The 15218-nt window shown below is 41.3% G+C and overlaps 1 non-coding gene across 1 annotated transcript; it reads right to left on the bottom strand.

Moving 5' to 3' along the window:
• Positions 1-2228: 2228 nt before the first annotated feature.
• Positions 2229-2334, bottom strand: LOC114237358 (U6 spliceosomal RNA). Its single transcript, XR_003623041.1, has one exon. It is a non-coding gene; the product is annotated as a U6 spliceosomal RNA (small nuclear RNA).
• Between the last annotated feature and the right edge of the window lie 12884 nt (positions 2335-15218).

A 15218-nucleotide genomic window follows, 5' to 3' on the forward strand; every position in this document is an offset into this window, starting at 1 on the left:
TCAGAGAAGGTGGAGACACTCCCTGTTTAATGCAAAGAAAATCCATAACACTTGGTAGAAGAAATTTGTGAACATCAACATCACTTCCATATCTAAAAACCACGTAAAGGATTCAAGTAAACTTTTTTTCTAATTATACATAAAGGAGAGTTTGTATAGTGGCAGATCTTAACATCATCTCTAGGCTTGTATCAAGGCGACTGGACAAGTTAGCATGAGAAAGCTTAGGGCCTTCGGTCAAGTAGGCTGACATTGTGATTGATGGGGAGCTGAAATGAGGGAGAGACTAAAGAAATTTGACTTCATGGAGAAGCTGGCAGCAGTTTAAGAACATTCTTGGGTGAGGAGCAATCCCAGTTTCTCCAGCCCATAGCATTGCTGTGAGAATCATAGCACTGTGTGCCAAAGTCAGTTCTAACCTAGGAACTCTTGGTAGTTGAAAAAAGGTTCTCTTATCTTTATTTTAAATGTACAGTTACATGATTATTGACTTCCCTTGTGTGGCTAGAAAGGCTATTTTTGATCTAGAAACATCTCTTTCTTCAAAGGTGAACTGAATAGACTATCCAGTGTCCACAGACAGCACTCACCAGTTTCTTCAATTCTCGTTCTTGGGTAAGAAAATGCCTTTTATCTTTTAGATTTTTGCTTTATACTTACTTTTTTAAAAAAAATTATTTATTTATTTTCGGCTGTGTTGGGTCTTCGTTTCTGTGTGGCTTTCTCTAGTTGCGGCAAGCGGGGGCCACTCTTCATCGTGGTGCGCGGGCCTCTCACTGTCGCGGCCTCTCCCGTTGCAGAGCACAGGCTCCAGAGGCGCAGGCTCAGTAGTTGTGGCTCATGGGCCCAGTTGCTCTGCGGCATGTGGGATCTTCCCAGACCAGGGCTCGAACCCGTGTCCCCTGCATTAGCAGGCAGATTCTCAACCACTGCGCCACCAGGGAAGCCCCTATACTTACTTTTTATATTGTACTGTGTGCTTGTAATCTAATGGAAGTAAGAGTCCTCTGTGTTTTGAAACTGATGTCAAGTTGTAAGTGTTTGGGGGGAAATCTAAGTAATGAGCTGCATTTTGAAATAATAACACCTGAATTAGTCAATAATTCAATAATTCATACAATCAAGATGTGCTCAGTTAAAGCACAGGTCAAGATGTAACATCATTCAAGTAGTCACAATCAACTCTTAACACTGGCGAATTGAATACATGTGAAATTGTGTAGCAAATATTATTTGTGTAAACAAATAATAAAAATATCTGTTTAGAGATGTCATTGATTTTTACCAGCTACAGATTTAAAATGCAAATCATATCTTATTCTACTTGGACACTCTAAAGGTAGCACTCTACCCATTTCCCTGAGAGAATTATAAAATCAAATGAAGGAAAGAAAAGATGTCTTGGTTTTGGTAAATTGGAGATTTTAGATCAATGATGTGTGTGTGTGTGTGTGTGTGTGTGTGTGTACATGCATGTAAACTCAATCGTAGAACAAGTGCAAAGAGAACTGAACTTGAATGCAAAGTTTTTGCATCTAATTTTATATTTATATAGGTGTGTATATGATGATATATTCTCATAAATGAAAAATCAACCTACATATTTCCTTTGAACTGTGATGTATAAAATAAAACGTAACATATATTTATTGCAATAAATGTAATTTGGTGTTTAGGTACTCTGGGAACTTTGATACTTCTGTAATGAAAATGTGAACAAATATGAAAAATAAATTTATAAATCTTAGGATGTAAGTTATACTCATTCTCACCCATTTCTTCCAAAGAGGGCATTTTCCCAAGTATTCAACTGGTGAGTTCCATAAATATGTTTTCAAAAATTGCATGGGACTTAGATGTCTCTCATGCCAAGTTGCTCATCTTTTAAAAACATCTCAATAGATACACAAGTTGTCCTTATGTACCCTTGAAATTCCATACTGGGACTATTTCCTTAGTATAGGAATTCCAATGTGGTGATACACCTGATGAACAGCTTTTAGCTTGTTTCTGGCTTCGAAGTTATTTAGACGTCAGAGATTAAGGTCATATTAATTTATGGTTCATACTGTTTGCAAAAAGGAGAACATTATCTTACATAGATAATTCTGAAAGAGAAACATATGTAATGCACAATCATTGCAACTGCTCTTTTTTGTGTTGGAAGAAAGTCTTTCCTGTTTACTTTTTTTTAAATTTCAGCTTTATTGAAGCATAATGGACATGCAAAAAATATGGAACGCTTCACAAATTTGTGCATCATCCTTGCAAAGTGCCATGCTAATCTTCTCTGTATCATTCCAATTTTAGAATATGTGCAGCTGAAGCAAGCACTCCTTGTAATAGTTCTTTAAAAGAGAAGTTTAAGTGGGAGTCCTTTATCCATAGTGCAGGCTATGCTGGGCACTTTTTTGGGAGCACCTGGGACTGAAACCAGTAAACTAGTTAAAAGTGACCTATGTAGTTACCACATTCATCTTTCCCTGGACCCTTTATAAACTTTGGGGGGCTCCCAGACTGGTATTTTTATCCCAGAGCTCATTAAAGATTTATTGTTAGGTTTTCAGATTTTCCTTTCTGTCATTCCTAAGTTAAAATGTCTTTGGCCATCGAAGGTGCTTAAGGCTGGGAGATAAATCAAAACAAAGACACGTTTCCAGTGATCCTAAACCTATGAAAAGCCCTGAGATGTCTTGTAATCAAGAAATCTGCTTCACTATATTTAACTCAGCATTTTCCAAACGTACCCAACCAAGGAACACTTCACTTTTACTTTTGCTGCACACCTTTTAACACCGTTTGGTGCTAGTGCTCTGTGGGAGCAATGACCTCTAGGAAAGCCTGGGTTACTTGTACTAGGCTATTTCATATATGTGAGCAATGGCATCTGGCCTTGGTATTCTGGAAATCCCCAGGAATAGGATTTGCCAGCCCTTTCTGAGCAAGAAGAACACCAGCAGTTAATCGCAACTCTTAGGAAAACAGACCATGAATGTTTGCATTGATTTAGGCTCTGGCAGGTTTGGAGGTAGCAAAAACTGCTGGGCTAGCTCCAATCGGTTCAGAAACTGTCTTTCTAGGCTTAGCACTTTCTCTGCTGCTGAGACGAGGACAGAAAACAACCCAACCCCCCAAACCGAGAATGAGATTTGTTGACATGGTCCCCTCTGCTCTTAGATGCTGCTGCTCAGGGATGCGATTCGCCAGAGATCTCTCCCCTCCCCCTCTCCACTTAGTGGTTTTGAGAGGACAGACTTTGGTAACTGAGTCCATGTCTTTGGAGAGGAGGTGCAGGGGGACCAGCATCACACCTGTGGCAAACAAAGAGGATCCCCCTCTTCCAATGAAGCCTGGAAAGTGTGTTGCTTCGGAGAAGAGTTAAAGAAAAGAGTTTCAGAATATCAAGAGTTACTTGATTTTTTTTTTAAAAGAATCCTTTGCTGAGCCGCAGAACAAATCCAATTCCATGTTTCGAGAACCCATCTTTTTCCACTGTAGAAAAGTGGGTTTGCCTAAGGTTGGACAAATTAACTTTTTTTTCTTAAGGAAACAGTAAAAAGTAATTTTCCCATACTGCAAAATTTTAAAACACTTGGCTTCAAGTTTCAGTGAGCTTTCTTTTCAATGAATATGATTTGCATTCTGTAATACAGAATTTTTAAAAGTCAGCGTCTGTTTATATTGCATATAAGGTAGATCTAATGTGGACAGTTTCATACCAAATGTTTATCTTATGAGCCAGTGAAAGCTCGTAAATAAAAAACTTGAAAGTTTAACATAAGCCTTTTATTTAGTTGTGGTGTATCTTGGTCATTTTTATCAAATCTTTGAATTAGATGAGTGACTAGAATAACCTTTAGTTTCTATAAATTCTAATATAATGTGCAGTAAACTTGTACCCCCACGAGTAATAATGGAAGAGTTTTAAAGTGTTATGCAGATCTATAGAATCCAAGTCAAAGGATAAGTTATTACTCAGCTTTTGTAAGGGGCAGAGGAATGACTATGTAGGAAATCTAAAAGCCCTAGACATTTTAGGGAAGGAGGCATACAGATATTGACATGAAAGTAACATGGGGATAATCTTGATTCAACTAATTATTTATGTAATCATTTTCAAATTCCAATGCTTTAACCAATATTAAAGCATGATTACTTCATTTATTCACTTATCCAAAAACAATTTTTGGGCCAAAATGAGGAGGGGAGGTCCAAGGCAGGTGGGCAGGCAAGAAAGAGCTTCTTTATTAGCAACTCACTTTAGGAGCAGGATGGACCCTGGCAGCCTGGAGTCGGCCCCGGAAGTCCCTGCCCGAGGCCCAGCTTATCCCTACAGGCTCCAGACCCGGGGAACCAATTCCGGGGAGCTTGGAAGCTGAGTCACGCAGCATGCACCTGTGCAGTTCAGACTCCTGCACGCTGGTCTTCAGGCATCGCGGACCTCTAGGCCTGTGTGGACAGGGGCCGCTCACAGCCAATAGACCATCTTCTTGGGGCCAGCGGTTCCCTACACAGAGAAAAAAAAGAGCTTCTCTTCTCCTGGAATTTCGGAGGCTGTACTTTAGTGTTTTACATTATTTTTATTGTTAGACAACATTATGCACATTGATTTTCCTCAACGGATTGAAATTGAAGTTCTGTTGAAATACAGTGGATCAAAATAGTTTTTCTCTGATAATGGTTTGCTCTCCTCTCCTCTCCTCTGTCTCAGTTTAGTCTACTTTCTCTGTGGTTCTAAGACTGGCAGCCTGAGCTTTCCAATAGTCAGGGAACCCTGAGCTTCACAGTGGCAGAGTTCAGGGGGTTGCATTTAAGAAAATGTATAGTTACTTTCGCCCAGGTGCACTCTTGCTACCCGTAACATCTGATTCCAGCTTCTGTGCCTCTATTTAGTCCTGTGTTCCCTCTGCGCTCCTCGTCTCTATTCCCTCCTCTCAGCTTCCAGAGCATTTTATATGAATTTAAATCTCGCCGCTTTTGACCTTGTAGTTAGTTATCTATTTACAAGTCTGATCTCTCAGCTTCATCTCTTTATACCCCAGAGTCTGCCATAGAGTCCACACTTAGAAAACTTCTATCAAATGTCAGATGAATAAATAGGATTTCACTTACACACAACTCCGCAGGAAAGATGTGTTATCTGATGAGGGGAAACTTATCTTTGCTTCCAAAATTGTGTCTACTTTTTACATAAGAGCTATCCAGTAAAGAGAACCAGGATATTAGGAGGTAGAATTTTCTCCTGTGGACCTTTTCCCTTTAACATGTTCTCTCTACACTATTTCTTACAAATGAACTATCTATTATACTTTTTGAGTTTCTCATTCTTAATTTTTGGTAAATTCCTGGGTTGATTCTTTTAGAGATGAACCAGTATTGGAACATGGAGACTAAATGATGAAAAGGGGGAGAGGAAAATAATAGGGTAGAAGAGAAAAGTGTCCATTGACTAAGCCTGGAAAGAGATGCAGCACACAACCAGCTTTGTTAGCTCAATTTTGCACAGTGTTAGTGAGTAGCTGAAATGGGGCAGAGTTGTGATGTGTCAAGGGTAGATAGGGACATTTTTCTGTTTAAATATCTGACTCTAGGAGACCTCAGGAACTATTCTCAACAATGTGTCCTTGGATCTTGAATGAGTCTAAGAGTCTTAGCCTTAGTTTGATGCCATGGTCCACTTGGATAATGGCAGCAACAAACACTCAAAAGGGCTCTGGGAGATCTCTTAGGTGGGAGAGAGGTGTAGCAGGGAGAGAGGTGTAGCAGGGGCTTGGAACCCATCATCTCCAACCACTGGAGGAAGGAGAGGTGGGAGGCAATTGATGGAATGCGCTTCAAGATTCTTACCACCTACAAAGCCCAAATGCTGCTGTGCTTCAGCCTTGACGCTGTCTAGAGTCTTGAAGCACACTGGACTGTCACTCTTCGCTATAGACCAGAGATTCTCAAATACTCAAATCTTGTGTCTCACAAATCACTGTCAAGGGACTGGGCTCTCACCAGGATAGAAACCAAACTCCTCTATTTTTCAGCAAAGGGCATTGATGTGTTTAGACAGTTTGTCAGCATATTTATGATTTTTGGTGAATTTCAAGGACATGATCAATTGCAGAAAGGCTATTGGACATAAATGTGATTGCTACAGAACTTCAAAGTAATTTGTTGATAGGCTAGGGAACCAGAATTGGGAGAGACATGAGATGTTCATGCTTATTCCTAGTCAGTGGGAAGCTCACAGATGGAGAATGGAGGGGATGGTGCGAGGAGAGTAGATGGGAGATGACACGTGACATTTGCAGATGGGTAGTGTTGAAAGAGGGCCAGTGCTAAGTCATGGAGAGGCCATACGCTAGTGAGAGAATGCTCAGGCACTGCCACTGACTCTCAGGGTGGCCCTGAGAAAGTTAGCTAACCTCTCTGGACCCCATTTTCCTCATATATAAAATGGGCAAGATAATAATAGAGCCTGGGATGTAGTAAGTGCTTAACAAATGTCACCTAATGTTATTTCTATGTTTAACTTTTCTGAAAAGTCTTCTATCTTCCTACAGTTATAAAGCTAAATTCAGTGGATATGGTTGAATCCGAGCCCTATCCCAAAGGAGGTTATTGCTTAAATACAAGAATAACATAATGAGAATGTTTTCATCTCCAAGGATCTCCTATAGCAAGGGGCCTGAAGACAGCTTGCTAGCAAGTCCCACTCTAGTTTCTTTGTGGTTTCAAAGAGGAAGGATAGCAATATACTCTCAGTAATTAAATTGAAAAATTTGCAGTATTTTTCAGTTCTACATGGTTTTTTGTTGCTGTTGTTTTTGTTTTTGTGTTTTTTGGAATTCACAGACTGTTTTAACTTGATGAAATCCTTTTTAATAGAGGGGTTATAATTAATGGTTTAAATGCTTCCCTTTATTGACTATGAACTTTACAAGAGCAGAGACTATGTCATCCTCATCTCTGGATTCCCATGCTTGGTATTGCCAAGCCTGGCATAATGTAGGCACTCTGTGAATGCATTTTGAATAAATGCAGTCCTTTAGTTTTTCAAGTTATGGTGCTTTCCATATGTCCTAGTCCTAAGAGAATTCAGATGAAGTCTAGGGGAAATCAAAAGAAGATCTAAAAGAGATATGGCAAAAATCTACTGATGCTTTATATTCATTCTCAGCTAGATTTTTAAAATGTCAATTAGAAGATTACAAATTTCATGGATTAATAGAAAATCAAGGTTGATATACAGTGCCATAGCTAGAAATGTAGGGACCACAAAAAATATTTTTGAGTACAAACTTTCCAGAATAAGTTCTGGAGATCTAATGTACAGCAACGTGACTATAGTTAATAATGCTGTACTTGAAGTTTGCTAAGAGAGTAGATTTTGTGTCCTCACCGCCCCCCCCACACCCCAAAGATAATTATGTGAGGTGATGGATGTGTTAATTAACTTGACTGTGGTAATCATTTCATAGCCTATACATATATAAAATCATCACATTGTACATTTAAATATATACAATTTTATTTGTCAATTATACCACAGTAAAGAAAAAATAGAAATTTATTTCTGGAAAAATTACAACTCCCCTCCAAACCCCACAGTAGATCGCTCTCATTGTGAAGTGAAGTCTAGCCCTGATAATAGAGATTGAAGGATGGGTCAGGGAAGGATAGTACCAGACAGGCCATCCAGAAGCACAACAGAAATATTATCCCCATGAATCTTCCATCATTAAAGCTCCTTTTCTCCATCTCAGGGGTTAGGGCTTCTCTAAGGATTGGTATCTAGGTTTAATACTAGGACATGCTTTGGGAATAATGAAAAACATTAAGTTCTACAGACTGATTGAATTCTACTTAAAATGTTAAAAATCTTGTTTGTCACCTGGATATCTATAGGGCTCATTTGCTAGTATTTTCATTGTCCAGCTATAGTAACTAGCAAACATACCATGCACATCAGAGCAGCAGAGACTTTGGATCAATTCTGCTTTTCCAGGAAGTGAAGTCCTCAGAGATGCCTTGTTCTTTTAGTGGAAATCAAACCGAGGCTGCACTTCCTGTTGCCTTTCGGAAATGGAGGTAGCCCTGGACAGTTTAAGATAGTTTGGAGCAGCACTTTAAAAATGCCAGAAACTTGGAATCCATTTATCTTGTAAATGCTTCCATAGGCCATTACCCATCCTCTAACCCTTTGAAACGGTTTAAGACATGCTAGGGTTGGTAAGCCTCACACAGAATTCACTTTGGACATTGAATAGGTTGGATTTTTTCAGAAAGTATTTATTCTCTAAAATCCTAGGACTCCTAGGGACCACATCCCTTTGATTTTTGGCGTTCTAAATTCCCACTTCTTCTCTTCTGTCATCTGGGTGTATGGGACCATACTCAGTCACTGCAAACTTTGCAAAGAAAAGGGAGAACTGTTAAGGTCAAATAGTTTGTGCCAACACTCTCACGAGAGGTAACATAAGTTCTCTATATCGTATTTTGTACTTATGTACATTTAACTGGATTAAACAAATACCCAGTGCTTTGTGTTTATGGAGAACAGTTCTAGGTACTTTAGGGTATAGAAAGCAGGGTAAGAGTCCAACTGCCCTGAGGAAGCTTACACACAGGGCAGGGGTCTTCAAAGGATTGAAGTAGTGTAGGGGTCTTCAAAGGAAGATTTTTAATCACAGTTTCAATTTCAGTGCTTGTGATTGGTCTGTTCATATTTTCTATTTCTTCCTGGTTCAGTCTCGGCAGGTTGTGCATTTCTAAGAATTTGTCCATTTCTTCCAGGCTGTCCATTTTATTGGCATAGAGTTGCTTGTAGTAATCTCTCATGATTGCCTGCTCCTGCCGATCCTCCACGCCACACCTCAAGTTCAGGCCCTTTCATCTCAAGCTCTGCAACCACTTCCCCCTTGTCCGTCTCCACTCTTACTCCCCTCCAGTCCATCCTCACCTCTCGGACAGCATGATCCTACACCAACCTAATCCTCTTCCTCCTCCTAAAGCCCTCCCCTGGGTCCTCTGCTATCCCAGACTGATGGAGAGGCCCTGATCTCTGCAGTAAGCAACTTATTTGATTCTCACAACATTTCTATGAGGTCTGCCCTAATGTTATCATCTCAGTTTCTCAGGAAAACGAGGCGCAGGAAGGAAGCCCAAGATCACCCAGCTAGTAAATGGTACATCAGAGGTTTGAATCCAGAGAGACAGGCCTTGGCGTTAAAAGCTGATCTTAGAGGAAATGCTTTCAGTTTTTCACCATTGAGAATGATGTTTACTGTGGGTTTGCTGTATATGGCCTTTATTATGTTGAGGTAGGTTCCCTCTGTGCCTACTTTCTGGAGGGTTTTTATCATAAATGGGTGTTGAATTTTGTCAAAAGCTTTCTCTGCATCTATTGAGATGATCATATGGTTTTTATTCTTCAATTTGTTAATATGGTGTATCACATTGATTGATTTGCGTATATTGAAGAATCCTTGCATTCCTGGGATAAACCCCACTTGATCATGGTGTATGATCCTTTTAATGTGCTGTTGGATTCTGTTTGCTGGTATTTTGTTGAGGATTTTTGCATCTATGTTCATCAGTGATATTGGCCTGTAGTTTTGTTTCTTTGTGACATCTTTGTCTGGTTTTGGTATCAGGGTGATGGTGGCCTCGGAGAATGAGTTTGGGGGTGTTCCTCCCTCTGCTATAGTTTGGAAGAGTTTGAGAAGGATAGGTGTTAGCTCTTCTCTAAATGTTTGATAAAATTCACCTGTGAAGCCATCTGGTCCTGGGCTTTTGTTTGTTGGAATCTTTGTATTTCTGCAGTGTCAGTTGTTTACTTCTCCTTTTTCATTTCTAATTCTACTGATTTGAGTCTTCTCCCTTTTTTTCTTGATGAGTCTGGCTAATGGTTTATCAATTTTGTTTATCTTCTCAAAGAACCAGCTTTTAGTTTTATTGAACTTTGCTGTCGTTTCCTTCATTTCTTTTACATTTATTTCTCCTCTGATCTTTATGATTTCTTTCCTTCTGCTAACTTTGGGTTTTTTTTGTTGTTCTTCTTTCTCTAGTTGCTTTAAGTGTAAGGTTAGGTTGTTTATTGAGGTCTTTCTTGTTTCTTAAGGTAGAATTGTATTGCTACAAACTTCCCTCTTAGAACTGCTTTTGCTGCATCCCACAGGTTTTGGGTCATCATGTTTTCATTGTCATTTGTTTCTAGGTATTTTTTGATTTCCTCTTTGATTTCTTCAGTGATCTCTTGGTTATTAAGTAGTGTATTGTTTAGCCTCCGTGTGTTTGTATTTTTTACAGATTTTTCCCTGTAATTGATATCTAGTCTCATAGCATTGTGGTCGGAAAAGATACTTGGTACGATTTCAATTTTCTTAAATTTACCAAGGCTTGATTTGTGACCCAAGATATGATCAATTCTGGAGAGTGTTCCATGAGCACTTGAGAAGAATGTGTATTCTGTTGTTTTTGGATGGAATGTACTATAAATATCAATTAAGTCCATCTTGTTTAATGTATCATTTAAAGCTTGTGTTACCTTATTTATTTTCATTTTGGATGATCTGTCCATTGGTGAAAGTGGGGTGTTAAAGTCCCCTACTATTTTTGTGTTACTGTCGATTTCCCCTTTTATGGCTGTTAGTATTTGCCTTATGTATGGAGGTGCTCCTATGTTGGGTGCATAAATATTTACAATTGTTACATCTTCTTCTTAGATTGATCCCTTAATCATTATGTAGTGTCTTTCTTTGTCTCTTGTAATAGTCTTTGTTTTAAAGTCTATTTTGTCTCATATGAGAATTGCTACTCCAGCTTTCTTTTGATTTCCATTTGCATGGAATATCTTTTTCCATCCCCTCACTTTCAGTCAGTATGTGTCTCTAGGTCTGAAGTGGGTCTCTTGTAGACAGCATATATATGGGTCTTGTTTTTGTATCCATTCAGCCAGTCTATGTCTTTTGGTTGGAGCATTTAATCCGTTTACATTTAAGGTAATTATTGATATGTATGTTCCTATTACCATTTTCTTAATTGTTTTGGATTTGTTATTGTAGGTCTTTTCCTTCGCTTGTGTTTCCTGCCTAGAAAAGTTCCTTTAGCATTTGTTGTAAAGCTGGTTTGGTGGTGCTGAATTCTCTTAGTTTTAGCTTGACTGTAAAGGTTTTACTTTCTCCATCAAATCTGAATGAGATCCTTGCTGGGTAGAGTAATCTTGGTTGTAGGTTCTTCCCTCTCATCACTTTAAATATGTCTTGCCACTCCCTTCTGGCTTGCAGAGTTTCTGCTGAAAGATCAGCTGTTAACCTTATGGGGATTCCCTTGTGTGTTATTTGTTGTTTTTCCCTTGCTGCTTTTAATATTTTTTCTTTGTATTTAATTTTTGATAGTTTGATTAATATGTGTCTTGGCGTGTTTCTCCTTGGATTTATCCTGTATGGGACGCTCTGTGCTTCCTGGACTTGATTAACTATTTCCTTTCCCATATTAGAGAAGTTTTCAAGTATAATCTCTTCAAATATTTTCTCCGTCCCTTTCTTTTTCTCTTTTCTTCTGCGACCCCTATAATTTGAATGTTGGTGCATTTAATGTTGTCCCAGAGGTCTCTGAGACTGTCCTCAATTCTTTTCTTTCTTTTTTCTTTATTCTGCTCTGCAGTAGTCATTCCCACTATTTTATCTTCCAGGTCACTTATCCGTTCTTCTGACTCAATTATTCTGCTATTGATCCCTTCTAGAGAATTTTAAATTTCATTTATTGTGTTGTTCGTCACTGTTTGTTTGCTCTTTAGTTCTTCTAGGTCCTTGTTAAACGTTTCTTGTATTTTCTCCATTCTATTTCCAAGATATTGGATCATCTTTACTATCATTATTCTGAATTCTTTTTCAGGTAGACTGCCTATTTCCTCTTCATTTGTTAGGTCTGGTGGGTTTTTGCCTTGCTCCTTCATCTGCTGTGTGTTTCTCTGTCTTCTCATTTTGCTCATTTAACTTACTGTGTTTGGGGTCTCCTTTTTGCAGGCTGCAGGTTTGTAATTCCCTTTGTTTTTGGTGTCTGCCACCAGTGGCTAAGGTTGGTTCAGCGGGTTGTGTAGGCTTCCTGATGGAGGAGATTAGTACCTGTGTTCTGGTGGATGAGGCTGGATCTTGTCTTTCTGGTGGGCAGGTACATGTCTGGTGGCGTGTTTTGGAGTGTCTGTGGCCTTATTATGACTTTAGGCCTCCTCTCTGCTAATGGGTGGGGTTGTGTTCCTGTCTTGCTAGTTGTTTGGCATAGGGTGTCCAGCACTGTAGCTTGCTGGTCGTTGAGTGGAGCTGGGTCTTGGCGTTGAGATGGAGATCTCTGGGAGATTTTCTCCGTTTGATATTACGTGGAGCTGGGAGGTCTCTTGTGGGCCAGTGTCCTGAACTTGGCTCTCCCACCTCAGAGGCACAGCCCTGACGCCTGGCTGGAGCACCTAGAGCCTGTCATCCACACGGCTCAGTGTAAAAGGGAGAAAAAAAGAAAGAAAGAAAGAAAGAAGAAGATAAAATAAAATAATTAAAATAAAAAATAATTATTAAAAAAATTAAAAAGTAATTAAAAAAAAGAAAGAAAGAAAGAGGAGAGCAACCAAACCAAAAAACAAATCCACAAATGATAACAAGCACTAAAATCTATACTAAAAAAACCAAAAAAACAAAACAAAAACAACAAACAAACAAACAAAACCAGACAGACAGAACCCTAGGACAAATGGTTAAAGCAAAGCTATACAGACAAAATCTCACACAGAAGCATACACATACACACTCACAAAAAAAGGAAAAGGGGAGAAATTAATATATCCTGCTCCCAAAGTCCACCTGCTCAATGTGGGATGATTCGTTGTCTATTCAGGTATTCCACAGATGTAGGTACATCAAGTTGTTTGTGGAGCTTTAATCTGCTGCTCCTGAGGCTGCTGGAAGAGATTTCCCTTTCTCTTCTTTTTTTGCACAGCTCCCGGGGTTCAGCTTTGGATTTGGCCCCGCCTCTGTGTGTAGGTCGTCTGAGGGCGTCTGTTCTTCATTCAGACAGGACGGGATTAAAGGAGCAGCTGCTTCGGGGGCTCTGGCTCACTCAGGCCGGGGGGAGGGAGGAGTCTGGATGTGGGGCGAGCCTGCGGTGGCAGAGGCCAGCGTGACGTTGCAGTAGCCTGAGGCGCGCCGTGCGTTCTCCCGGGGAAGTTGTCCCTGGATCACGGGACCCTGGCAGTGGCAGGCTGCACAGGCTCCCGGGAGGGGAGGTGTGGAGAGTGACCTGTGCTCGCACACAGGCTTCCTGGTGGCGGCAGCAGCAGCCTTAGCGTCTCCTGCCCGTCTCTGGGGTCCGTGCTGACAGCCGCGGCTCGCGCCCGTCTCTGGAGCGGTACGGAGGAGGCGGGGTGAGCCTGCGCGGCAGAGGCCGGCGTGACGTTGCAGTAGCCTGAGGCGCGCCGTGCGTTCTCCTGGGGAAGTTGTCCCCGGTTCACGGGAGCCTGGCCGTGGCGGGCTGCACCGGCTCCCGGGAGGGGCGGTGTGGAGAGTGACCTGTGCTCGCACACAGGCTTCTTGGTGGCGGCAGCAGCAGCCTTAGCGTCTCAGGCCCGTCTCTGGGGTCCGCGCTGATCGCCGCGGTTCGTGCCCTTCTCTGGAGCTCCTTTAAGCGGTGCTCTTAATCCCCTCTCCTCGCACACCAGGAAACAAAGAGGCAAGAAAAAGTCTCTTGCCTCTTCGGCAGCTGCAGACTTTTTCCCGGACTCCCTCCCGACTAGCTGTGGTGCACTAACCCCTTCAGGCTGTGTTCACGCCCCCAACCCCAGTCCTCTCCCTGCGATCCGACCGCAGCCCGAGCCTCAGCTCCCAGCCCCGCCCACCCCGGCGGGTGAGCAGACAAGCCTCTCGGGGTGGTGAGTGCTGCTCGGCACCGATCCTCCGTGTGGGAATCTCTCCGCTGTGCCCTCCGCACCCCTGTGGCTGCGCTCTCCTCCGTGACTCCGAAGCTCCCCCCCTCCGCCACCCGCAGTCTCCGCCCGTGAAGGGGCTCCTAGTGTGTGGAAACCTTTCCTCCTTCACGGCTCCCTCCCACTGGTGCAGGTCCCGTCCCTATTGTTTGTCTCTGTTTTTTCTTTTTTCTTTTGCCCTACCCAGGTACGTGGGGAGTTTCTTGCCTTTTGGGAGGTCTGAGTTCTTCTGCCAGCATTCAGTGGGTGTTCTGTAGGAGTTGTTCCACGTGTAGATGTATTTCTGATGTATTTGTGGCAAGGAAGGTGATCTCCACGTCTTACTCTTCTGCCATCTTGAAGCTCCTCCAGAGTTGTTATTTTTGAAGAAAGTCTTGATTGAAAATAAATTGGAAAATCCCACTGACTTAGTTGATATATTTATGCCATACACATTTAACATCATTACTGTCTACATAAGAATTGTAAATATTCCATCCTTCCTTGCTGATTAAATATCTTTAATAAACCTTATATGAGTGAGAGTAGATGACTTCAAATTGATGAAGCATGCCATCATGCATTTTTTCCCTATAAACTTAAAAAAAAATAAGCCAGCGTCCTACTGAGATTTTAAAGACCCCTTTTTTGGAGCAATTGTTTATAGAAAAACGTGTGTGTCTCTCTGTATAAAGATAGAGTTGATCCCTGATGATGCACAGCAAGTTTTATAACTCCAAATACATGGCGTGATTGTCTTCTACAATGTCATTTTAAATACTTTGAGCTTTTTACTTGAAAATAAACAAATGTTGTAACCACAGTAATAGCCAAAGATGCATTCACCCCTATATTCTGCTTTTCTTCAGGCCCTCTCTGGTTTTCTTTAAAATTCCATATAAACATTTTAAATGATGTTTACTCGAGCCAAACACTTTCTGGCCATTATTGTGTGGAGGAGGCCACAGGGGCTTCCTTGTCTCTGTCAGGCTGGCTGAGCTGACTGACAGACTGGCAGGGGGCTGGGTGGAGGAAGCTCAGTGCAGTTCTGGCTGCTGCTGAAATAGAACTAAATCTGCTTGACTAGCTCACGAGGCCTCCCAGCGACTGCCTGGGATTCAGGCAGCCCCGTAGAAAGGGCAGTTTTTCCTTGGTGACAGGGCACTTACTAGTTAATTTCAGCCCCTTCGGGGGTGTGGAAAGGTGAAGATGTGCTCGCTCTCTTGCTCTCTCTCTCTCTCCGTGAAAAACAATATTTTTCATGATTGCATTTGGTATT

This window comes from Balaenoptera acutorostrata, chromosome X, assembly GCF_949987535.1.
Source record: "Balaenoptera acutorostrata chromosome X, mBalAcu1.1, whole genome shotgun sequence".
In the NCBI taxonomy this organism is placed as follows: domain Eukaryota; kingdom Metazoa; phylum Chordata; class Mammalia; order Artiodactyla; family Balaenopteridae; genus Balaenoptera; species Balaenoptera acutorostrata.